General features: G+C 34.9%; 1 protein-coding gene across 31 annotated transcripts in view; it reads right to left on the bottom strand.

Moving 5' to 3' along the window:
* SOX6 (SRY-box transcription factor 6) overlaps positions 1-26,767 on the bottom strand; it is a 677,134-nt gene that overhangs the window by 288,895 nt on the left and 361,472 nt on the right. Inside the window, exon 1 of one of the 31 annotated variants that reach the window (XM_043902350.1) lies at positions 10,602-10,638. The exons of the other annotated variants lie outside the window; for them this stretch is intronic. The gene's annotated coding sequence lies outside the window, so the exon portion shown is untranslated. Of the gene's footprint in view, positions 1-10,601; positions 10,639-26,767 lie in introns of those variants that run through there. 31 annotated transcript variants of the gene reach the window in all.

The following is a 26,767-nucleotide window of genomic DNA, read 5'->3' as shown; positions in this document are numbered from 1 at the left end:
TATTACCTAAGTTCCTTCATGATCAGGGAATGTTTCCAATACTACTTTTGTGTTCTTCCATATTACTTAAGCTGTGAACATAGTAATTACTAAAACAAATTCTTTAATATACTAAAGAAGATCACTTTGTGTGTGTTAAACAGTGACAGAATGACTTTTTTTTTAATTAACAATATTGACATATAATTTAATATATATCATATAATAAAATCACCCATCTTAAATGTGTATTTGATGAATTTTGTCAAATTAAACACTCATGTAGCAGTCACCACACAAAAAAAATATAGAACATTTCCAAAAAGTTATCATATGCTCCCTTTCAGTCATTTACCCATAATCCTAACCCAGGTAACCATGGATCTGACTTCTATTGCTATAAAATAATTTTGCCTACTTTTGAATTTTATAAAAATTAAAGTATGCAGTATGCATCAATGCTTTTTGGATATGAATCCTTTCAACTAGCATACAATTTTTGAGATTCAATCATGTTGCAGCATGTATGAGGACTTTGATTCCTTTTGTTAATGGATAGATTTCCATTATACAAATACATCACAAATTGTTTATCCATTCACCTGTTTTTGGACATGTGGGTTTCTCCCACTTTGGGGCCATTATGAAAATTCATTCTGAAGTCTTTTTATGAATATACATCTCTTTTTCCCCTCTAAAAATGGAACTTGCTTTTAAAAGTGGAGTCATTATAAATGTGATTTTAAAAGAAACTGCCAAATAGTTTTCCATAAGGACTGCATCATTTCACACTTCCATTAACAAAGCATGGGAGTTCTAGTTGCTCTGTAGTCTCCTTAACACTTCTTAGTGTTAATACTTTTAGTCATTCTAGTGATTGTAGAATGGTATCTCACGTGGCTTTAACTTACATTTACACTTCCTTAATGACTATAGAATAAAACATACTTTAATATGCTTATCGGCCATTTATATATCTTCTTTTGTGGAGTGTTATTCAAATATTTTGGCCATTTTTATATGCAATCATTTGTCTTTAGCTTTGTGAGCTTTAAGAGTTTTTTACATTTATATATACTTTATAAATTACATATTTATACAATATAAATTATGTATTTCTATGATACATATAATTTGTTCTATATTACACATGTTATTGATATACATATAAACAGATACATATCTTTTATATATTTATGTAAATTCAAATCTTTTAACCTAGTCTACAGTATGCCTTTATTTTCACGAGGTATCTTGTGAGGAGTCATAGTATTTTATATTGATGTTATCCAGTTACATATCCAATTATAATTACCAAGGTTATTTTCTTTATGATTAGTGTTTTCATCTAAGAAATCTTTACGTCCACCAAGATCATGAAGTACTCTCCTACATTTTCTTCTAGAAGCTTTACAATTCTAGTTATATTTAGATCTGTGATCCAGTCTGTTATTTCACGTGTATAAGTCTGTTTCCGGATTCTCTGTTCTGTTTAATTGATTAATTCATTATCCTTACACTAATACCAAACTGTTTTGATTATTGAGCTTTATAGTAAGTCTTGTAATGACATAGATTAAGTCCTCCATTTTTGTTCTTCCATTTCAAATTTGTTTTGACTATCTTCAGCCTTGACATTTCCATTTGAATTTAGAATCAGTTTGTTTGTCTCTCCATCCCCCCATCAAAATAAAACATCTTGGATTTTATTGGATTTGCCTTGAATCTATTGGTCACTATTCATCCTTTATTATTCTTAATATAAATATTGAAAGCTAAGAAATTCCCTCAAAGTACTATTTTAATTTTATCACACACATTTTGTTAGGATGTGTTTTCAATATCATTCAGTTTAATATATTTTATACATTTCCTTGTTCTTTTCCTTTTTATATGGTTTATTTAGAAGTATGTGTTTTAATTCCCAAACATTTGATATTTTTGTTATCTATTTGTAATTTTATCTATTTGCAATTTATTTCCACTGTAAACAAGGAATATATTCTCCATAATTTCAGTCCTTTTATGTTTATTGAGACTTGTTTTATGTTCTAGCATATGCTTTATTTTTTGAGATTTGCATATATATTTCAAAAGAATAACTTTTCTATAATTTTTAAGTGTAATGCTCTATCAATGTCAATTAGGTCAAATTCTTTGATAATGTTTTTCAGGTCTTCTATATTCTTATGGATTTTCTGTCTTTTTTTTTCAAATTTTGGAAGAGAAGTACTGAAATCTCCAACAATAATTATAGACTTGTCTTTTTTTATTTTCAGTTTGTCAACTTCTGCTTCATGCATTTTGAGCCTCTGTTTTTAGATGCATACACATTTATAAATGTTATGTCTTCCTGATGACCTAGCTCTTTAATCATAATGGAATATATTTTTAAAATCTATGGTAATATTCCTTTCTCTACAGTCTACTTTTATATTAATATAACCACTTCAGCTTTCTTATCATTAGTGTTTGCATTATCTTTGCTCACCCTTTTACTTCAAACCTATCTATATCTTTATATTTACTGTGTTTCTTATAGCCAGTGTATTAATTGATTCTTGCTTTTAAATCCAATCTGATAATTTCTATCTTTCAAAATTAGTACAATTAGTACATTTATATTTAATATAATTATTGTCAATAGAGTTTAAGTCTACGATTTTGCTATGTTTTCTTTATTTTATATTTAATTACTTTAACTTTTAAGAGTTATTTTTTCTCCCCTGTTGATTTATTAGTTGTACCTGTTTATTTCATTATTCTATTGGTTGGTCAAGAATATGTATCTTTAACTTACAACAGACTATCATCAAGTAATATACCATGTAATATACAATGTAAGAAACTTAAAAATACCCCCTCTTTGGTGCTGTTGTTTTTAAACATACTACTTTTAAATGTTTTAAACTCCATAATACATTGCTATATGTTTTGCTGTAAAGTAAATTATACCTAAATTAATTACACCTAAAAAAATTATATTCTAACTACTAAAAAATGTCTTCAGATTTACCATTTCCAATACTCTTCATTTCTTTTTAAAAACCTAAGCTTTCATCTAGAATTATTTTCCTTTAGCCTAACAAAATTTCATTAAAATATACCATAGAGAAAACTCACTGGCAGTAAATTCTCTGAACTTTTGTTTGTCTGAAATGTCTTTATTTCACCTTCCAGTCTGAAGTATATTTTTAATAAACGTGGAATTCGAGATTATTTTTTTCCTTTTAGGACTCCAAAAGATGCCATTGCAATGTCTCTGATTTGTATTTTTTTGGATGTGGCATCAGGGATAATTTCCACTTTTTCCCCACTAAAAACAATGCATTTCTGGTGACTTTTAAGATTCTCTTTCATTAGTTTATAGCAATTTATTTTAGTGTGCCCTGATATATATTTTTCTTTGTGTTTATCTTTCTTGAGCCCAGAGATTTATATTTTTTGACAAATTTGGAATTTTTCCAGCCATTTTTTCACATTATATGTATCTATACATATATATACATGACATGTATATATATATATATACACACACATATATATATGTTTGGTATATCATCTCTAGGAACTCTAATTGCACATATGACTCACCATTACCTCTTAAAAGCTATGAGGCTCTGTTTAATTTTTTTCCCCTGTCTTATTTCTCTCTGTGCTCCTGTCTGGATGGTTTCTATTGCTCTGTTTTTAGTTTAACTGATCTTTTAATTGACAGCTAATTATTTAAATACTTCGAGTAATTTTTTAAAATTTCAGGTATTATATTTTTCACTTCTTGGATTTCTAAATGCTGTTTTTTATTGTTTTCATTTCTGTCTTCAATATGTTCATATTTTCCTTCAATCCTTGAGCATATGTTAATTTTCAGTCATTATCTTCTAATTCTACTATCTCTTTAATTTCTCAGTCTCTTTCTATTGACTGATTTCTTCTTCTTCATATGTCTACTATTTTATTTTATTGTATATTGGTAATATGTACACAGCCCCAACCAGTAACGCTGAAGAAGCTGAAGTTGAACAGTTCTATGAAGACTTACAAGACCTTTTAGAACTATCACCCAAAAAAGATGTCCTTTTCATTATAGGGGACTGGAATGCAAAAGTAGGAAGTCAAGAAACACCTGGAGTAACAGGCAAATTTGGCCTTGGAGTACGGAATGAAGCAGGGCAAAGGCTAATAGAGTTTTGCCAAGAAACCACACTGGTCATAGCAAACACCCTCTTCCAACAACACAGGAGAAGACTACACATGGACATCACCAGATGGTCAACACCAAAATCAGATTGATTATACTCTTTGCAGCCAAAGATGAAGAAGCTCTATACAGTCAGCAAAAACAAGACTGGGAGCTGACTATGGCTCAGATCATGAACTCCCTATTGCCAAATTCAGACTTAAATTGAAGAAAGTAGGGATAACCACTAGACCATTCAGGTATGACCTAAATCAAATCCCTTATGACTATACAGTGGAAGTGATAAATAGGTTTAAGGGACTAGATCTGATAGACAGAGAGCCTGATGAACTATGGATGGAGGTTCATGACATTGTACAGGAGACAGGGATCAAGACCATCCTCAAGAAAAAGAAATGCAAAAAGGCAAAATGGTAGTCTGAGGAGGCCTTACAAATAGCTGTGAAAAGAAGGGAAGCCAAAAGCAAAGGAGAAAAGGAAAGATATTCCCATTTGAATGCAGAGTTCCAAAGAATAGCCAGGAGAGATAAGAAAGCCTGCCTCAGTGATCAGTGCAAAGAAATAGAGGGAAACAACAGAATGAGAAAGACTAGAGATCTCTTCAAGAAAATGAGAGATACCAAGGGAACATTTCATGCAAAGATGGGCTCAATAAAGGACAGAAATGGTATGGACCTAACAGAAGCAGAAAATATTAAGAAGAGGTGACAAGAGTACACAGAAGAACTGTACAAAAAAGATCTTCACAACCCAGATAATCACAATGGTGTGATCACTCACCTAGAGCCAGACATCCTGGAATGTGAAGTCAAGTGGGCCTTAGAAAGCATCACTACAAACAAAGCTAGCACATGTGATGGAATTCCAGTTGAGCTATTTCAAATCCTGAAAGATGATGCTGTGAAAGTGCTGCACTCAATATGCCAGCAAATTTGGAAAACTCAGCAGTGGCCACAGGACTGGAAAAACTCAGTTTTCATTCCAATCCCTAAGAAAGGCAATGCCAAAGAATGTTCAAACTATCACACAATTGCACTCATCTCACACGCTAGTAAAGTAATGCTCAAAATTCTCCAAGCCAGGCTTCAGCAATACGTGAACCGAGAACTTCCAGATGTTCAAGCTGGTTTTAAAAAAGGCAGAGGAACCAGAGATCAAATTGCCAATATCCACTGGATCATCACAAAAGCAAGAGTGCCAGAAAAACATCTATTTCTGCTTTATTGACTATGCCAAAGCCTTCAACTGTGTGGATCACAATAAACTGTGGAAAATTCTGAAAGAGATGGGAATACCAGACCACCTGACCTGCCTCTTGAGAAACCTGTATGCAGGTCAGGAAGCAACAGTTAGAACTGGACATGGAACAACAGACTGATTCCAAATAGGAAAAGGAGTACGTCAAGGCTGTATATTGTCACCCTGCTTATTTAACTTACATTCAGAATACATCATGAGAAATGCTGGGCTGGAAGAAGCACAAGCTGGAATTAAGACTGCTGGGAGAAATATCAATAACTTCAGATATGCAGATGACAGCACCCTTATGGCAGAAAGTTAAGAATTAAAGAGCCTCTTGATGAAAGTGAAAGAGGAGAGTGAAAAAGTTGGCTTAAAGCTCAACATTCAGAAAACTAAGATCATGGCATCTGGTCCCATCACCTCATGGGAAATAGATGGGGAGACAGTGGAAACAGTGTCAGACTTTATTTTTCTGGGCTCCAAAATCACTGCAGATGGTGACTGCAGCCATGAAATTAAAAGATGCTTACTCCTTGGAAGGAAAGTTATGACCAAACTAGACAGCATATTAAAAAGCAGAGACATTACTTTGCCAGCAAAGGTCTGTCTGGTCAAGGCTATGGTTTTTCCAGTGGTCATGTATGGATGTGAGAGTTGGACTGTGAAGAAAGCTGAGCGCCAAAAAATTGATGCTTTTGAACTGTGGTGTTGGAGAAGACTCTTGAGAGTCCCTTGGACTGCAAGGAGATCAAACCAGTCCATCCTAAAGGAGATCAATCCTGGGCGTTCACTGGAAGGACTGATGCTGAAGCTGAAACTCCAATACTTTGACCACCTCATGAGAAGAGTTGACTCATTGGAAAAGACCCTGATGCTGGGAGGGATTGGGGGCAGGAGGAGAAGGGGACGACAGAGGATGAGATGGCTGGATGGCATCACTGACTCGATGGGCATGAGTTTGAGTAAACTCCGGGAGTTGGTGACGGAGAGGGAGACCTGGCGTGCTGTGATTCATGGGGTCGCAAAGAGTTGGACACAACTGAGTGACTGAACTGAACTGAACTGATATTGCTAAGTGTTTGGAATTTGTTCTTTTCCTTTAAATATTATGAATTTTCTTCTGATGGGTATTTATTCACTCACAGATCATTTGATCCCTTTGAGGTTTCATTTTAAAACTCTGTTATGGTGAGAATAGGTCAACATTTACTCTAGGGCTAATTTATCCTTACTCCAGAGATATGGCTTTTCTGGGTCTCCACTGAATACCCTGGGTGTTCAATGAAGACACTGCACTAGAGAATATAGAAATTTAAATTTATCTCTATAACACGTGAACCATGATAGTTTCGCAGTTTATTAGTTTTTCTCTCCCACGTAGTTTTCCTTTGCCAAGTTTCTTGTAGTGACACTCTATTCATGTAGTATTAACATTCAGCCAAAACTCAAGAGGATCCCTGAGAAGACTGGTGGAATTATCTCTCTGTATAATTTCCTTCACTCTCAGCATCCTTCCTGCAAGTTATAGCCACTATAATTTCCCCAAACTCTGATCTCTGATTGTTCAGGTCAATCAGGTTGTCTTATGGTACTTGGGTTGGTTCTCCCTGCATCAGGGTCTGCTAAATGCCTCTAGGTAGAAAGCCAGGACAATTAGGGCTCAGTCTGTCTCCTTCCCTCAGAGATTACAGTCTCACGCTTCCAGTTTTCTAATTTTTTAAAATAGGTGCCACATATAGCAATCAAGATTTCTTGTTAGGGCTTCCCCAGTGGTTCATTGGTTAAGAGTCTGCCTGGCAATGCAGGGGACATGGGTTCAATCTCTGGTCTGGGAGAATCCCACATGCCATGGGGCAACAAAGCCCGTGTTCCGCAATTACTGAGCCTGGGTACATAAAGCCCATGCTCCACAATAAGAGAAGCCACTGCAATGAGAAGCTGGTACACCACAACAAAGAGTAACCCCCACTCACCACAACTAGAGAAAGCCCATGCAAAGTAACAAAGACCCAGTGCAACCATAAATACATAAAATTTTTAAAGATTTCTTATTGATATTAGAGAGAGGGCCCATCAGTTACATATTAATAGCAGAAGCAAGACTATTGATAGAATATACTTTTAAAAATGATGCTATCTCAGAAAATTATTCTTTACCAGTTACTGTTTTAAAAGATAGTTTACGGGTTTTTCCATTAATTTCACATTAATACTTTGGCTTTTTACAGAGGTAGAGGGCAATTAATCTTTATAAAGGATTTTGAATGTCATGGCTTTTTATAAAACATAATAGCAAGCCATGACATCTCTCTTTTGGAATAAGAGAATAGTAAAGCTAAAAAACCTACTGGAAAATTTACTAGTCAACACCACCATGCTATAAACAGAGAAACTGAAGCCTAGATAAGGAAAAGTGACTTAAGATCACATTTTGTGATGCAGCCTTGAAACACAGGTGTCCCAGAGATCACTCTGCTGATCGTGAACACAAAGAGAATTGACTTAAACCCTGATAGTGCAGCATTCTTATCATAGCTTCAAAGATACATACAAGTAGCTGATGAGTGCTTTGAGCCCTTAACTACTCCCTGCAAAGTAGCATAACCAAGCAGTTCAAAATGGAAAGCTGGATAACTACTAAAGGAGGCATAAATGACCATGTATCAATAAGGTCATAGAGAAGGAAAAATGAAATAATAGCAAAATGCATGATTAATTTTTAAAAAAAAAGGCAAAAACTAAGAAATAAAAACCAGATGAACAGGGAAAACAGAAAATAAATTTTTAAATGGTAGATTTAAAACCAAATATCAGAAATTATATTAATGTAAATGGGCTAAATATGACAAATTTTAAAAGATAGTCAAATTGGGATGAAAATCAGAATCCAACTTTATGTTTTTTAAAACAGGGAAACTTTAAATATAGGATAAAAAAAGGTTAAAAGTAAATAGATAAAAAAGGGGTATATCATACAAGCATCAGCCAAAAGAAAAAGCAGATACAGATATATTAATATTAGGTAAATACATTTTAAGACAAGACATATCAACAGAGGTAAGGAAGAACACTGAATAATGATAAAAGGATCATTTCAACAATCCTAAAACTAGTACAATCAATAAAATAAAACAAAGCCAACAGAGAAAAATTAAGCATTTCCACAATCACAGTTGAGATTTTTAACATAGCTCCCTCAGTAGAATAAGAGAAAAATCAATAGAAATGCAGAATAAGCAATATGACTAACTCATACTAAATGATACATATCAAAAACTACCCCCCAATTGTATAATATACATTCTGTTCAAGTGCACATGGAAATTGCTCAAACAGACACATGTTTAGGGATAAAGCAAGTCTAAACAAATTTAAAAAATTGAAATTATGGACAGTAGTTTTTGGACCACAATGAAATCAAAATAGGAACAGATAATATGAAAATAACTAGGAAGTCAATAAATCGGGACTTAAGCAACACACTTAACAAATCTATAGCACAAAAAATTAATCACAATGATATTAGATGATATTTTGAGCTGAATTATAATGAAAATCTGACATCTTAAAATTTATATGTCAGATAATGCAGCTATTAACTTAAAATGCAAAGGCTACAAAAGCAGAAAGGTTGAAAATCAACTACCTAAGCTCAATCTAAAAAGGACAACAAAAAACCTCCAGAAGAGGATGATGAAAACATATATGAGAGCACAAATCAATGAAATGGACAGCTGAAGTACAATAGAGAACAAAATAAAACTGAAAAGATAATTTTTTGAAAAAATAATAAAATTAATAAACCTGCAAGATATCTCAAGTAACAGGGGAAACAAATTATTATTAGTAATGAAAAGGAGATATCACTATATATTCCGACAGATACTATAATAATGAGTAAACAACTTTACTCTAATAAATTTGAAAGTTTAGATAAAAAAGAAATATTTCCTTTAAATAACTTATTAAACTAGAAAACCAAAATAGTTCTTTATCTACTAAAGACATTGGATTTATAATTAAAGCTTTTCCACAGAGGTACTCTAGACCCTGATTGTTAAATTCATGAATTTTTTCAAACATTCAAGGAAGAAATTGTATCGATATCATACAAATTCTTCAGAAAAAAGACAAACAAGAATCATTGCCCAATTCATTTTGTGATACCAGAAAAACCTTGACAAGTACATTATAAGAACTCTACAGACCAGTCTCTGTCATAAATATAGATACAAAAATCCTCAACAAAATATTAGCAAATGTAATCCAACAATATATAAAAGGATCAAGTGGGATTATTCCAGGAATACAGAATTGCTTAAAGATTCAAATACCAAGCAATACAATATGCTTTATATGAAAAAGGTGAAAAATCATATGATCATTGCCATAGATACAGATAAAGCACTTTATAACATTCAATACTCATTCATGATATTTAAAAAAAGAACTCTCAGCAATCTAAGAATGAGAGAATACTTCCTTATTTTGATCATACACCTACAACAAACATCGTTATTAATGGTTAAATACTGAATGCTTTCTTCTGAGTTTAAGAACAAGTCAGAAGTACCTATTATCCTTATATTCAATGTCATCCTGGTAATCCTAGGTAGAGAGATAAGATAAGAAAAAGAAACAAATGTACATAGTAGACTTCTGGTTTCCAGTTTGGCATGTAAGAAGTTTAGAAATTGACACTGAGTTCCAGCAACAATTTAAAATCTGAACAAACTCAAAAATCAATAACTCTTTTTTGATCCATCAGAGAAGTGAGCTCACCTAGCAAATCAAAGCTCCAAGTATTGAAGAGAAAGACAGGTAGATACAGAGATTCACAAATTACAAGAGCAGAAACTTTTATGGCAACCAGTGCCAAGGTAGGAAAATATAAACTATCATTGAAAAATTACTGAAAGCTTGCTGTGGACAATTTAAACTTAAAAATTCCAGGGAGACCCAATTATATTCTACACTTTTGTGAGTGTTACCTCCAGGTGCTCTGACAGGTCTTCACAGTGAATATCAGAGAACGATCCCCCTGTGCTTCCAGCAGAGAAAGAGGAAAAGGAACCATTTTGAAATATACCAGATTAGTCTGTTCTGAACAAAGCCTACACTCAAGAAAAACATTTTTACCAGAGCTCAACATGGTAGGATTTATCAGAACCTAACCTACCTGGGAAAGTGAAATACTCAATTCCAGCTTCCTCTAGCCTTCCATGTGGGAGAAGGAAAATACTCAACTCCAGCCCCCTCCAGCCAAAGTGTCCCACCTAAGGGGGAGGGGGAGGGAAGGAAGGAGAAGCACTAGTAAAGCTCATGGTCCAGGGCCACAGGGTCACCAAATGACTGAGGCCTAATCACAGGGCGAGGGAACACTTTCCCTCTCTCCTATACTTCAGTGATAAATTACTAAAAGCTTATTTATCTTAGCTCTTTTTATCCAGTACGTCATGTTTGCCTTTCAACAACAACAAAAAAAGTGCAAAGTATACTGAAAAGCAATAACTACAGGTTGAAGAGAATGAAAAAGTGTCAGAATCAGAGTCAGATATGGCAAGACTGTTGCAATTGTCAGACCAGGAATTTTTAAAAACTGTGAGTAATACACTAAGGGTTTTAATGGAAAAAATAGAAAATATGCAAGAACAGATAGAAAATGTATGCAGACAAGTGGAAATTTTAAGAAAAAAATCTAAAAGACATGCAAGAGGTTAAAAAAAACCACTGATAAAAGACATGAAGAATGTCTTTAATGTACTCATTAGTAGATGGGAAAAATCAGGAACGTCTTTGAGCTTGAGAACATGGCAACAGAAACTTCTAAAACTGAAAAGCAAAGAATAGACAGACTGGGGGGAAAATTAGAACAGAATATTCAAGAATTATGTACAACTACAAAGGTGTAACATATGTGTAATGAGAATACTGGAAGGAGAATAAAGCAAGAAAGAAACAAAAGCACTATCTGAAGTAATAGTGACTGAGAATTCCCCAAAATAATGTCAGACACCAAATCACAGATCCAGGAAATTCAAAGAACAACAAACAGGATAGATGAAACACACACACACACACACACATACACACACAAGATAAAAAGAAAAACAAAAAACTAAGCATAGGTATATAATATTCAAACTCCAGAAAATCAAAGATAAAGAAAAAAGTCTTGAAAGAAGACATTTGGGGGGGCGGGGGCGGGACAAAAACCTACCTATATAGAGAAGAAGAGATAAGAATTACATCAACTTCTCCTCAGAAACCATGCAACAAACAAGAATAGAATAAAATGCTTAACATTGAAAGAAAAAAAATAAAAAGAAAGAAAGAAACCCTAAAATCCCATACCCTTCAAGACTATCCTTCAAAAGTGAGGGAGAAAGATAGACTTCATCAGACCAAAAACAAACTGAGGGGATGTGTTGCTAGTAGATGTTGACAGTAGACCTGTTTTGCAAGAAACATTAAAAGCTCTTCAAGGAGAAGAAAATTATATAGGTGAGAATCTAAGATCTACATAAAGAAAGAAAGAGCACTGGAAAATAAATGAAAGTAAAATAGAAACTTTTATTTTTCTTATTTTAATTGATCTAACAGGTAAGTTTATTCAAAATAATATAGCAACAACGTATTTGATTATATGTGTATGTGTATATAAACATAAGTATGGTGGAGGTGGTTTAGTCGCTAAGTCATGTCCAACTCTTCTGCAACTCCATGGACTGTAATGCACCAGGCTCCTCTGTCCATGGGATTTCCCAGGTAAGAATACTGGAGTGGTTGCCATTTCCTTCTCCAAGGGATCTTCCCAACCCAGGGATCAAATGTGTGTCTCCTGCACTGGCAGGCAGATTCTTTACCACTGAGCCACCAGGGAAGCCCAACTTAAGTATACATGTATGCTTATGTGTAAGTGAAATTGCATTAATTTATCTTTGAATGCTGAGCCAGCTATGCATACCAGGGATAAATCTGTACATAAGAGTGTATGTATACTTAGGTATAAGGGAAATGATAGCAGTGATACAGGGATGAGAAGGAGGAACTAGGAATATTTTGCTATTATAGGGTACTTGCATTACCCATGAAGCAATATAGTGTTATTTCAAAGTACACTTGAATTAGTCACAAGTATATATTGCAGACTCTAGGACAAATACTAAAAAAATCTTTTTAAAAGAGAGTGTAATTGATATTCTATGAAAGGGAAGAAATGGGTTCATAAACTATGGTCTATTTAAACCACATAAAAAGCAGAAAAAAATGTAGAAGACAGAAATACAAATACAAACAGTGCTAAATATACTAATTATTGGATAAAATATTAATCCAGTTATATAGTAGTCACCTTTGCATGTCAATGGTCTAAATATGCCAATTAAAATATTGAGATTGTCAGAGTTGATGGAAAAATCAGGACCCAACAATTTGTTGTCTAAAAGAAATATTTTACATATAAAGATATATATAAATTAAAAGTAAAGAGACAGAGGGGCTTCCATGGTGGCTCATACAGTGAAGAATCTGCCGGCGATGTGGAAGACTCAGGTTCAACCCCTAGGTCAGAAAGATCCCCTGGAGAAGGGAAAGACTACCCATTCCTGTATTCTTGCCTGGAGAATTCCATGGACAGAGGACCCTGGAGGCTACAGTCCATGGAGACAGAGAAAGATATATTATGTTAACACTAAGCAAAAGAAATCAGGAATAGCTATATTATTTTCAGACAGAGCAGGTTTCCAAGAAAGAAATTCTATCAGGGATAAAGAGGGGCATTACACAGTGGTAAAGGGGCCAATACTTCAAGAAGATAGAACAATCCTTAATGTGCATATGTCTAACAGCAGAGTGTCAAATACATGAAGCAAAAAATGACACTGCAAGAAGAAATAAATTCATTATTACAACTGGAGACCTCAACACCTTTCTATCAGAAATGGACAATTCCAACAGCAGAAAATCAGTAAGTATACAATTGAACTCAACAGCTCTATCATTCAACTGGATATAATTGACATCTATAGACTACTTCATCCAACAGTAGAAAATTAAACATTCTGTTATTCTCCTGGGCTTTTGATTGAGATTGCATTGGACCTACATACAAACAATGAAGGAGTAGAATTTGAAATGAAAAACACTGTGTATTTATCACCACAAAAAATTATACTATAAAACTCTAATGGGAAATATCAAAGAAGACAAAATGGAGGGATATTCCATCTTTTTGCTAGGTTTTTTTTTCATATATATATATATATATATATATATATAGTTGAGGAAGTACCCCTCTATTCTAAGTTTGCTAAGAATTTTATCATGAATAAATATTAAATTTGGTAAAATCACCAGTGAATGTATGTTGGGCTTAGTAGTGCTGTGCTGTGCTCAGTTGCTAAGCTGTGTCCAACTCGTTGCAGCCCCAGGTACTGCAGCCCGCCAGGCTCATCATATGTTATAGGAAATTGCAAATTAATACACACAGAGATAACACTATATACTTACCAGAATGACCAAAATCAATGCAACTCCATGTTCACTGGAGCATTATTTTCGAACAGCCAAGACACAAAAGCAACTCCACAAATAGAGGAATAAAGAAAATGTGAGATAGATTATATACATATATGTATATAATCACATGTTTGTGTGTATATATTTACATATATACACATAATATATACATGTGTATATGTATTATGGATTATTATTCAGTCATAAAAAAAGAAAGAAACCTTGCCATTTGTAACAACATGGATGGACTTTAAAGGCATTAGGCTAAATGAAATATGTGAGAGGAAGAAACTCTGTTGTCTCACTTATATGTGGAATCTTAAAAACAAACAAAAAATAAACAAACTGAGCTCACATATACAGAGAATAGATTGGTGGCTGCCAGAGGCAGAGGGTAGTGTGGACAAATTGAGTACAAACTTTCAAAAGGTACAAACTTTCAGGTATAAGATACATTAAGTCTTGGGGATGTAATAAACAACATAATGACTATATAGTTAATAATACTGTATTTGAAAGTTGCTAAGTTTTCATCACACAGAAAAATTTTGTAATTGAGAATGGATATTAACTAGACTTACCGTGGTAATCATTTCACAGCATATACAAACATCAAATCATTATGTTGTAATCTTAAACTAATATATTGTTTTATGTCAATTATATCTCAATTTAAAGGAATAGGAGTGGTCAAAATCCAAATACCCAATGACACCAAATGCCACAGAGGAAGTGGAGCAACAAGAACTTACATTCCTTGTCACTGTGAATGCATAATGATAAAGCTTTTTGGAACACAATTTGGTGGTTTCTTACAAAACCGAACATACTCTTAACATATGACCCAGCAATTACATTCCTTGGTGTTGACTTAAATGTCAATATCATATGAAAACATATGTCTGCAGTATACCTTGAACATGGATGTTTATAACAGGTTTATTCATAACTACTAAAATGTGGAAGCAACCAATATGTCCTTCAGTAGATGAGTGAATAAACTGTAGTACATCCAGAAAATGGAATATTATTCAGCAATAAAAAAGAATGAGATCCAAAGTCATGAAAAGACATGGGAGAAACTTAAATGCATATTATTAACTGAAAGAAGCCAATCTGAAAAGTCTGCATCCTGTATTTTTCCAATTTTATGACATTCTGGAAAAGGAAAAAACTATGGAATTTTAAGATTAGCAGTTGCCAAGGGCTATGGGGGAATGAAGGATGAATAGACAGAGTACAGAGGATTATCCAGGCAATTAAGTGATTATGTATGATACTACAAAGGTGAACTGATGTCACTACATATTTGTCAAATCCACTGAATGTTCAATATCACAGATGAATCCTAATGCAAACTATGGACTTTGGATGATGATGTAAGTTCAATTTAAAAAAATATACTGCTCTGATTTGGGACACTAATAGCAGGAAGTTGTGTGTGTAAGGACAGAGATATATGAGTACTCTCTGTACTTTCCACTTAATTTTGCTGTGAACCTAAAACTTCTTTAAAAAGTAAATTTTATTAACTAAAGAGAGTACATATAGTAGAAAATAGGAAACAAAATTTATAATTCACCGACTGAAAGCACAACTGGAAACTATATAATTGATGATGTAATTGAAAAAAATGTAAAGCCTAAAATAAATTATTATAATGAATAAGTATATTTAGTGAGATTTCTGGATATGAGATTTACATTAAAATATATTCCACATATATGAAAAATAGAAAATAAATTATTAAAAAGCAATAAATCTATAAAACGTATAGGATTTCTACACACATACCTAGAGGAAAAAACCTTCAAATGATTATTAAAATAAATTTTAGTACAATAAATGGAAGGATATGTTTTGCAAATGCATTGGAAGCCTCAAAATTTTTAAGATGTAAATTATTCCCAAATTGATCTATATAGATATACTGAGATCCAGATTTAAATCTCAGAAATTTTTTGTAGAAATTAACAAGTAATTCTAAAATTTATATGCATGAAGAGTCATGATGAGTCAAGAAAATTTTGAATAAGAGAAAAATTTAAAGACTACATTACCATGTGATTTTATTACAAATCTACAGGTATAAGTACATACAGGTACATAGTATGCATTGGTAGGAAGATAACTAATAGATATAGGACACTACACTACCACTACCTGTAACAATAGAGTGTCTATGTTGAGTGAAAAAATGCCCAAGAAGATGTATGCTTTGTTTAAATTTATTTACATTTCCATTTTATATGAAGTTCAAGAACAGATGAAATTAATTTCTGGTGATAAGAGAGGATAGTGATTATTTTTCAGAGGTTATGATTGTGACAGGGATTGAGGGAATCTACTGGAATATTGGAAATATTCTATATCATGCTATGGATGGTGGTTACATTAGCATATAACTATATAAAAATTTACCAAGTGGTATACTTTAACTTATACATTTTACCACATGTATGTTATACTTTTTGCAGAAAAAGTAAAAGTAAAGAATTATTATAATATACTGCTGCTGCTAAGTTGCTTCAGTCGTGTCCGACTCTGTGCGACCCCATAGACCGCAGCCCACCAGGCTCCCCCACCCCTGGGATTCTCCAGGCAAGAGCACTGGAGTGGGTTGCCACTTCCTTCTCCAGTGCATGAAAGTGAAAAGTGAAAGTGAAGTCTCTCAGTCGTGTCTGACTCTTCATGACCCCATGGACTGCACCCTACCAGGCTCCTCCGTCCATGGGATTTTCCAGGTAAGAGTACTGGAGGGGGGTGCCATTGCCTTCTCCATATTACAATATATTGAGGCATAATTCTATTCGTTATATTATGAAATGGAAATGAATGACATTTTGTAAAGGGAACATCCCACTTGCTGAGGTGAAATACTTCTTTCTGGTGGCTCAGCTGGTAAAGAATCTGCCTGCAACGTGGGAGACCTGGGTTTGATCCCTGGGTTGGAAAGATCCCCTGGATAAGGGAAGGGATACTCACTCCAGTATTCTGGCCTGGAGAATTCCATGGACTGTATGTATATCCATAGGGTTGCAAAGAGTCAGACACGACTGAACAACTTTCACTTTTACTTTCAGGTTTCCACAGACTACTGCAGAGATGAACACAATACTACTTAAGCCAAAAAGAGGTCATTTGACTATGGAAAAGCCAGGCACTTCAGAATAGAAATGGAAATAAAATTATTAGATCCCCGAGTGTCTGAAAAATACATATATTACCTTTCTCTTGGTCCAGAAAAAGGGACAATTTGTCTAGTTTCTGCAGCTAAAAGTAAAATAACACCTTCCACATAATTACATGGATTATTATAATTACTATTATAATAATAATCATTATTATGAGAAGACAAGTAACTGCAGAAGTTGGAACAAAGGAATCCAGGAAAGGTACGAAGTTTCCTAAAGCTTTGATTGCAAATTCTCCAAACATTTCCTCTGAGATAAATGTCTACATCTCCTAAAATGGCTTAACAAGTCTTCCATGTTCTGGAACCCACTTACCTCTCCATCTGTTCTTTTCAGCATTCTCTACTCTTTTCCTTCTACTCCATAAAGAAAATCAGTTCCTACAATGCACAAGACACAACCTGCTAAATTCTCTCTTCCCTGTGATCTTTACATGCGCTCTTCAGACTGCCTGAAACATTCCACCACTTTCTTCTATCCACCAACCCCTATTCATTCAGTGATAATTTACAAGTAGTTTTCTCAGGAAAGCCTAAAAAGACAGCTGAAATCTTAAAATGCCTATCATGACTTTCATCATATTTTATTGTAATTACTTCATCATCAATCCTCTCTAAAAGACTATAAGCTCCAAGAGGCCAAGAAACACATCTACTCTGTTCACTAACATATTCTTTGTGTCTAGCATAGCCATTAGATCATAGTAGACACTAAACTAAAAACATATAAAATCAGTGAAAATGAACGATGAGAGGATTTATGGTGCAGTAAATCTTACTGGGATCCATAGGACAAGCAAACAGTCTTTTGTACACTTAATTTTAATACTATGCTTCGGTTTTTTTTTTTCTTCTCTGTAGACATTTGTTTTGTTCTGCCATAGATTTTGATTCTTTTAAAATGGCTATGCTTAGAGCACCAAAGAAAACATTTTGAAGGGCATCACAGATTCCTAATGCCCAGTGTACCAGTAGTGCTGGTAGGAGTGGTGGTAGAGATCCAAGTAAGAAAACCATAGGAGAAGATGCAATTTAAGGTGGCAGGTCCAGGACATTGTAAGTCATTCACTCCAACAGGAAATTCTCCTTGTGGAGTTCCACTCTCAATCCTGAGTTTTGTGTAATTTTTCTTAATAATGGAATGTTGCCCTTTATATAAAAAAGTGACCTACAGATGAATGATAGTCAGCTTATAAACTCAAAGAAGGATGGTTAAGGTCATTAAGTCTTATTAGAATCATTTTTCTCAAAGCAAGGAGAGTAAATTAGGTAATCATCAGCATTTTGAAAACTTCCTCCTAAACACAAATTCTTTGTTATCATTTTTAACCTTGCCTTATTTTCAACATTTGCATTTTGAGTGAAAGAAGAATAAAAGCTAAAATTATTCTTTTGTAAAGGAAAAAAATGCTGTAGCCAAAAAAGCAAAATTAAAACCTGAATATGCTGCCCTTTCTTGTTATTTGGAGAGGGGACAGGAAAAATGATAGTAAATTTTCAACTAAGTATTGTTCTGTAAAAATGTCCAAACACTGACCAGTTCTCTTGATTGCACAGAGCACAAAGGCTCTTTCAACAGCCCCTGCACAGCTTAAAGTTGAACTTCATGTGTCCCTCTATCTTCTGTTCAAATTAGACAATTAGTAGTATCAGAGGGAATCCAGGTATGAACTAAACTGGCAGCTGATAATGGTGCATATGTTTACAAGTTTGGGCCCTACACAATAAAATGGCAAGTCATGCTCATAGACAATTAAGTTCTGAAAAATCAGTCAGTTCTCAGTATTTGAAGACTATGTGCATCTTTGGTCCAAACAAAATTTGACACTAGTAGATAAATTCTAGAAATGTAAGTTGTAGCTTAGTAATTACAGTCAACAGTACTATATTATAAACTTCAAAGTTGCTAAGAGACTAGATCTTAATTGCTCTTATTACTCACACACACACACAACCACACAATGATCATTATGTGACATAATAGAGGTGTTAGTTAATGCTTTGATGGTAATCATATTGTAATACACAAATACATACAATCAACCAGTTGAACCTCTTGAATTTACACAATATTATATGTCTATTATATCCCAACTTTGGGCTTTCCTGACAGCTCAGCGTAAAGAATCGACCTGCAATGCAGGAGCCCCAGGAAACACAGGTTCGATCCCTGGATTGGGAAGATCCCCTGGAGGAGGTTATGGCAACCCACTCCAGTATTGCTGACTGGAGAATCTCATAGTCAGAAGATCCTGGCAAGCTATACTCCATAGAGTCGCAAAGAGTCAGACATGACTGAAACAACTGAGCATGTATGCACATGTCCCAGTTTTTCAAAAAGGAAAAGTGGGAAAATATATAAACACATAGGCCAGATACAGAGCTGAATTAAGGGAGACAATTACCACCAAGATGGGCAGAAAATAGAATGTCTGAATCCTAAACTGAAAGGCAGCATGACTAAACAAAAATAATGAAGCCATTCTAAAAGTGTACTCTTTTAAAGTAAGAGGCAACGTCTCAGACTGTAAGGTCATAGCTATAAACAAAAGTGTATGTTTAAAGAAGAGAGCTATAGACTATATCAATAAACTGTAACAAGTATCTATAGCTGTACATTCTTTAGAGTAGTTACACTTGCCAGGGAACATAGTACCTCTTACACATGAAGTTTTATTTTACATACAGGTGCTTGAATATACAGGTATTGCCTTTACTCTAATAAGTTGCTCTTGTGACTCACCATAGGAAGAAAAACTACAGTAACATCCCACTGTCAGATCAATGATGCATTAAGATCAAAATGCAGAGACTAATTAAGTCTTTCTTGAGTTTGATATAAGAGATTGAATGGAAAAATAATCAGTTGCTGAGAAAGAAAATTCCATGGTCTAGGTTGAAGTCCCATACCCAGAAGATCTACTATTTCAACTAGTTGCTAACTCTCTAACTCTACTGTAATCTCAAAAATCACATAGCTCTTCTCAATTCATCCACTGACAGGTGATTTTTCTCTCTCATACACCCCCCTGCTTTAGTCTTTGTAAGATGTTCTTAAGAAGTAAAACTTAAACATTTGCAAGAAAATCATTTGATGATCGGGGGTTTGTTTCAAGTGGATTTCATAAAACACAACAGTAAAAAATAACCATGATGATTATGACCTCTAAACTTTAAAAGTCTCCAACAAAAGTTAAAATGACTAAGAACGGCCATGATTTTATCCTGATTTGTAGTTTTCCAAGGGTCAACAGAGTCCTCCAAGATGTAAATTCTTCTGGCTCACAGTACTAACTAAGCCCTAACTCATTGCCTTATTGACCAAAGCAAAATTTCCAAAAATTACTTTCAGATTACAGGTTGAGGTATACTAGAGATAGGGAAAGAATTCTTTGCTTCCTATTTTAAATTTCTGCAAGAAACTATTGTGAGCCACTGGATAGGATCCTTCAAGTAAGCTGCTTGTCCATATTTGACAAGGAAGGGATGGTCCATGAGCACCTGGAAATTTGTTTTCTTAAATTCTTCAAATAACAGCCACTGAACACTTGATGCTTTTGACTGTGGTGTTGTAGAAGACTCTTGAGAGTCCCTTGGACTGCAAGGAGATCCAACCAGTCCCTCCTAAAGGAGATCAGTCCTGGGCGTTCACTGGAAGGACTGATGCTGAAGTTGAAACTCCAATACTTTGGCCACCTCATGTGAAGAGTTGATTCATTGGAAAAGACCCTGATGCTGTGAGGGATTGGGGACAGTAGGAGAAGGGGACGACAGAGGATGAGATGGCTGGATGGTATCACCGACTCGATGGGCATGAGTTTGAGTAAACTCTGGGAGTTGGTGATGGACAGGGAGGCCTGGTATGCTGTGATTCATGGGGTTGCAAAGAGTCGGACATGACTGAGCAACTGAACTGAACTGAACTGAACTGAACTGAACACTTGGGATTTCCAGGAACTGCAGACTATCAGAAGAGAACTGCAGGACTAGGTGACTTTAGGCCTCTTTAAGCTGGAACTGCTCCTTAGTCTTTCTTTGTATTTTATAACCTTGGCCAGTTATTTAATGGGATTTTTTTTTCCAGAGTCAGGTTATACATTGTTGGCCATATACAACAGAAATCATATTGTGAATTCAATGCATTATATTAGAAGCTATGTGATGTTGGCTTATTCTATTACTGATTTAACTACTTGGTTAAGATGGTGTCTCTCATGTTCTTCCACCTTAAAATTACTATTTTACCTTTTGTAAATGATAAATATGTTGTGGAGAGATACTTTATTACTTCACAAATACCCTGCTTCCTATAATAAATTTTGGCCACTAATTTTAGTATTCCCTCATAATTTTTGCTTGAAGCAACTATTGCTATGATAGTTGCCAAATGATGTTTTATGAATTTTGTCACTTCTACATTTACTATAGTTGAAATTGTGCTGTAACAGCTTTCTCTCAGTCCAACATATTTATTTATTCATTTATATACCTCAGCATGAACTTGAAGCTTATATAATTACTTATTTATTTATTATTACATATTCTGTAACTATCATTATGTGTTTATATATAATATTATATCTTTTCATTATATTTATTATTTTTTGTTACATTATCTGAGATTTGGCCAGTAGGAGCTTCTCCCACATTTGCTCCTGTGTCCTTGAGACATGCCTCCAACATTTTTTTGAGCACTTTACTCTTTTATAACATCACAAGATGGTTCCAGTTTCATCTGGCATGTTCCCTGCCCACCTCTGAAATTAGTAATTTTTCTAAGAAGCATCATTTCTTTTTACTGGAAAATGGGTATTTAAGAAACAAGATTTGTTGCTAGCTGTGCTTACTGGTATTAAACCCTTTGAATGTTTGGTGTGCTCACTGATTCTCAAAAGACTATGAGTTAGGCAATATATTTATGTATGCCTACATATATACACACTTCTGTTAGTAGTATTTGTATTGACAAAGATTTAGAGATAGAAATGGGTGTAACATAGGGGTATGGGGGTAAATATCTTAAAGACCACAAGTTCATAATGAGAACTTCAATTCCAATCTAACACTCTAGGAATTATTCTAGCCGTTGCCCTCGCCATATTTGCAACCTTCTTCTCCCAAAACAAAAAACCTAATACCCATTATCCAAAATGTATTTCTTTTATTTGTTCAATCCTAAAGTTATTTTCAGAATTGCTAACCTACACTACTTTGAGAGATAAGCTTACTAAGCAGGGCACATTTGTCGTCAAACTTTTTATTCTTTAGGCTTAGAAAACATAGTCAAAATACTGTGTTTCAAAGGTATTTAAGTTAGTTCTACTCACCCACCATCCCATACATTTTCAGTGTGATTATGCATTTATTTGAAATACAGTTAAATTCCTTTATTTCTGTTTGTATTCATTTTGTTCTCCCATTCTTGTTTGTTTAATATGAGAAAAAGTAACATGGTTCTAAAGAGTCACAACTACAAAAAAGGATACTCAGAGACATGTTACCCCATCCCTGTCCACTATACCCTATACTCATTATCTTTTCACTCTACTTCTACCCGTCATCTCTAAGCAACCAATCTCAATAGTTTCTGGTTTACCCTTCCTCTGTTTATTTCTGCACAGTCAAGCATTTAAGTGTATATCTTCTCATCTCACCTCCTTTCTACATTAAAAAGTGGCATTCTATAAATGATGTTGCACATCCAGCAATATATTTTGGAAATCATTTCTTATCAGATTACAGATCCCTTCCTCAATCATTTTTATAGCTACTAGCACTCTATTGTATACTTGTAGTATAGCTTATTCAATCATTCTCCTATGTATGAATATTTAGGTTGTCTCTAGTTGTACATAATGCTGAAGCAAATAGCTTTGTGCATATTTGTTTTTCATATTGTTGGAGGTGTATCTTCAGAGTAAATTCCTAGAACTGATACTACCGGGTCCAAAAAAAAAAAAAATGCACATGTAACTTTGATAGGTATTGTGAAATTCTCTTCCAAAAGAATTGTACCAATTTGCATTCCCTGTAAACTGAAAGTGCCTGTTTCTTCACAACCTTGCCAAAAGAATATGTCTTACATTTTAAATTTTCAACAAATTGATAGGTGGTAATTTTAATCTTAATATAGTTTTTTTGATTTCTCCATCTTTAATAAAAGTTTTATTGATGTATAATTGGTATATACTGTATATATTTAATGTACATAATTTGATTATCTTGGACATATGCATATATCTATGGAACCATTACCATAGTCAAAGGTAATAGATATATCCATCACCTCTAAAAGTTTCTTTGTATTCCTATGTGGTTTAGTTTGGATTTCTGTTGTTGTTGTTATAAAAACACTGAATATGAGATCTATCCTTTGAAATTTTTAAGTGTACAATACAGTATTGGTGACTATAGACACTAGGCTCCACAGCAGATCTCTAGAACAAATTCACCTTGCATAACTGCAACTTTATGACTATTGGTAATGATTTCCCTTTGCCCATCAGTATAGTTTTAGACTGTATTATTGCCCAAGATAAGGTAATGGAAGTTGGATTTGCCTTCCTGCTACTAAGTTAAAAAAAAAAAAAAAGAATTATGGAATAGCAGTTTTTAAGATATTGGACATCAGACAACAAAGGACAGTATCCTTTAAGATACAGGAAACATGAGTCCCACTACTGTTCCAGCTTATAGCCTGGAGTTTCCAGGCTACAGTACAGCGAGGAAGAATCTAGCTATTTTCCTTGGCTGAGGAGCTAAAACTGAAAGTTCAGGGAGGCTACGGTGGCTAGTCTCAAGGTAAACTGGACGAAGTCAAGCAGGAGATGTTAAAGAATAAATATTGACGTCTTCAGAATCAGTGAACGAAAATGGATGGGAGTGGGTGAATTTAATTCAGATGACCACTATATCTACTACTGTGGACAAGAACCCCATAGAAGAAATGGAGTAGCCCTCATAGTCAACAAGAGTCCAAAATATAGTTCTTGGGTGTGACCTCAAAAATGACAGGATGATCTTGGTTCGTTTCCAAGGCAAGCCACTCAGCACCACAGTAATTCAAGTATATGCCCCTACCATTGATGCCGAAGATGCTTAAGTTGAGTTCTATGAAGGCCCAGAAGACCTCCTAGAACTGACACCTCCTAGAAGACGTTCTATTCATCACTGGGGATTGGAATACAAAAGTAGGAAGTCAGTAGATACCTTGAGTAACAGGCAAGTTTGGCCTTGGAGAACAAAATGAAGCAGAGCAAAGGCTAATTGAATTCTGACAAGAGAATGCACTGGTCATAGCAAAACACCCTTTTTCAACAACACAGGAGATGACTTTACCCATGGACATCACCAAATGGTCAATACCAGTATTAAATTGATTACATTTTTTGTAGCCAAAGATGGAGAAGCTGTATATAGTCAGCAAAAACAAGACCTGAAGCTGACTGCAACTCAGATCATCCGCTTCTCACAGCAAAATTCAGGCTTAAACTAAAGAAAGTAGGGAAAACCACTAGGCCAGCCAACTACAACTTAATTTAAAAACCCTATGAATATGCAGTGGAGGTAACAAATATATTCACAGGATTAGATCTAGTAAACAGTGTGCCCAAAGAACTACAATGGAGGTAGTGAACAAAACCATCCCCCCACCAAAAAAGAAGAAAAGCAAGAAGGCAAAGTGGTTATCTGAGGAGGCTTTACAAATAGGTGAAGAAAGAAGCGAAACAAAAAGCAAGGGAGAAAGGGAAAGGTACAGCCAACTAAACAAGAATTCCAAAGAACAGCAAGAAGAGACAAGAAGGCCCTCTTCAATGAACAGTGCATAAAACTAGAAGAAAAAACAGAAGAGTAAAAACTAGAGATCTCTTCAGGAAAATTGGAAATATCAAGGGAACGTTTTGCCCAAAGATGGGCACAATAAAGGACATAAAAGGTAGAGACCTAGCAGACACTGAGGAGATCAAGAAGAGACAGAAAGAATACACAGAAGACCTGTACAAAAAAAAAATCTTAATGAACCGGATTACTACGATGGTGTGGTCAGCCACCTATAGTCAGACATTCTAGAGTGTGAAGTTGAGTGGGCCTTAGGAAGCACTGCTGTTAATAAAGCTAGTGGATTTGATGGAATTTCAGTAGAGCTATTCAAAACCTAAAGGATGATGCCATCAAGGTGTTGTTCTCAATATGTCAGCAAATCTGGAAGACCCAGCACTGGCCTAAGGACTGGAAAAGGTCAATCCTCATCACAATTCCCAAGAAGGGTAGTACTAAAGAATATTCTAAACATCAGACAATTGTACTCATCTCCCATGCTAGTAAGGTCATGCTTAAAATCTTGTATGCTAGGCTTCAGCATTATGCAAACCAAGAACTTCCAGATGTCCAAGTTCAGTTTAGAAAAGGCAGAGGAACCAGAGAACAAATTGCCAAAATTCGCTGGATCATAGAGGGAATATAACAAACTATGGAAAACTCTTAAAGAGATTGTAATACAGACCATTTTACCTGTCTCCTGAGAAACCTGTATGCAGCTCAAGAATCAACTGTTAGAACCCTGTATAGAACAACTGATAGGTTCAAGATTGAGAAAGGAATACGACAGGGCTGTCTGCAAACATTCTGCTCATTTAACCTATGTGCTGAACACATCATGAGAAATGCTGGGCTGGATGAGTTACAAGCTGGAATCAAGATAGGTGGGAGAAACATCAACAACCTCAGATATGCAGATGATATCACTCTAATGGCAGAAAGTGAAGAGGAACTCAGAGCCTCTTGATGAGGGTGAGGGAGGAGAGTGAACAAGCCAGCTTAAAACTAAATATTAAATAAACACTAAGATCATGGCACCCACCCCATTACTTCATGGCAAATAGAAGGGGAAAGGTGGAAGTAGTGACAAATTTCCTCTTCTTGGACTCTAAAATCACTGCAGATGGTGACTGTAGCCATGGAATCAGAAGATGATTGTTTCTTGGCAGGAAAGCTATGACAAACCTACACAGAGTGTTGAAAAGCAGAGACATTACTCTGCCAAAAAAGATCTGTATAGTCAAGGCTATGGTCTTCCCAGTGGTCATGTGTGGTTGTGAGACCTGGACCATAAAGAAAGCAGAGTGCCAAAGAATTGATACCTTCGAATGTGGTGCTGGAGAAGACTCCTGAAGGTCCCTTGGATAGCAAGATCAAAGCAGTCAATCTTAAGGAAATCAACTCTGAATACTCATTGGATGGACTGATGCTGAAGCTGAAGCTCCAGTATTTTGGTCATCTGATGGGAATAGCCAACTCACTGGAAAAGTCCCTGATGCTGGAGAAGATTGAGGGCAGAAGGAAAAGAGAGCATCAGAGGATGCGATGGCTGAATGGCATCACTGATGCAATTTTGGACATGAACTTGGGCAAACTTCAGTAGACGATGAGGGACAGGGGGGCCTGGTATGCTGTACTCCATGGGGTTGCAAAGAGCTCGACACGACTGGGTGACTGAATGAACAAACAAATAAAGGTAGCTAGAATTCACAATGCAGAGTACTGGAGAAGAGGAAGTTGCACAAAAAGAGAAATCTCGATATCTACAGACTGCCCTCTTTCCGCTACCCCCGTAGTTCATAAAGGCCTAAGAA

Source organism: Cervus elaphus, chromosome 1 (genome assembly GCF_910594005.1).
Source record: "Cervus elaphus chromosome 1, mCerEla1.1, whole genome shotgun sequence".
Taxonomy (NCBI): Eukaryota; Metazoa; Chordata; class Mammalia; order Artiodactyla; family Cervidae; genus Cervus; species Cervus elaphus.
Note: the sequence above shows the minus strand (reverse complement) of the source record. Positions and strands in the feature narration are given on the sequence as shown.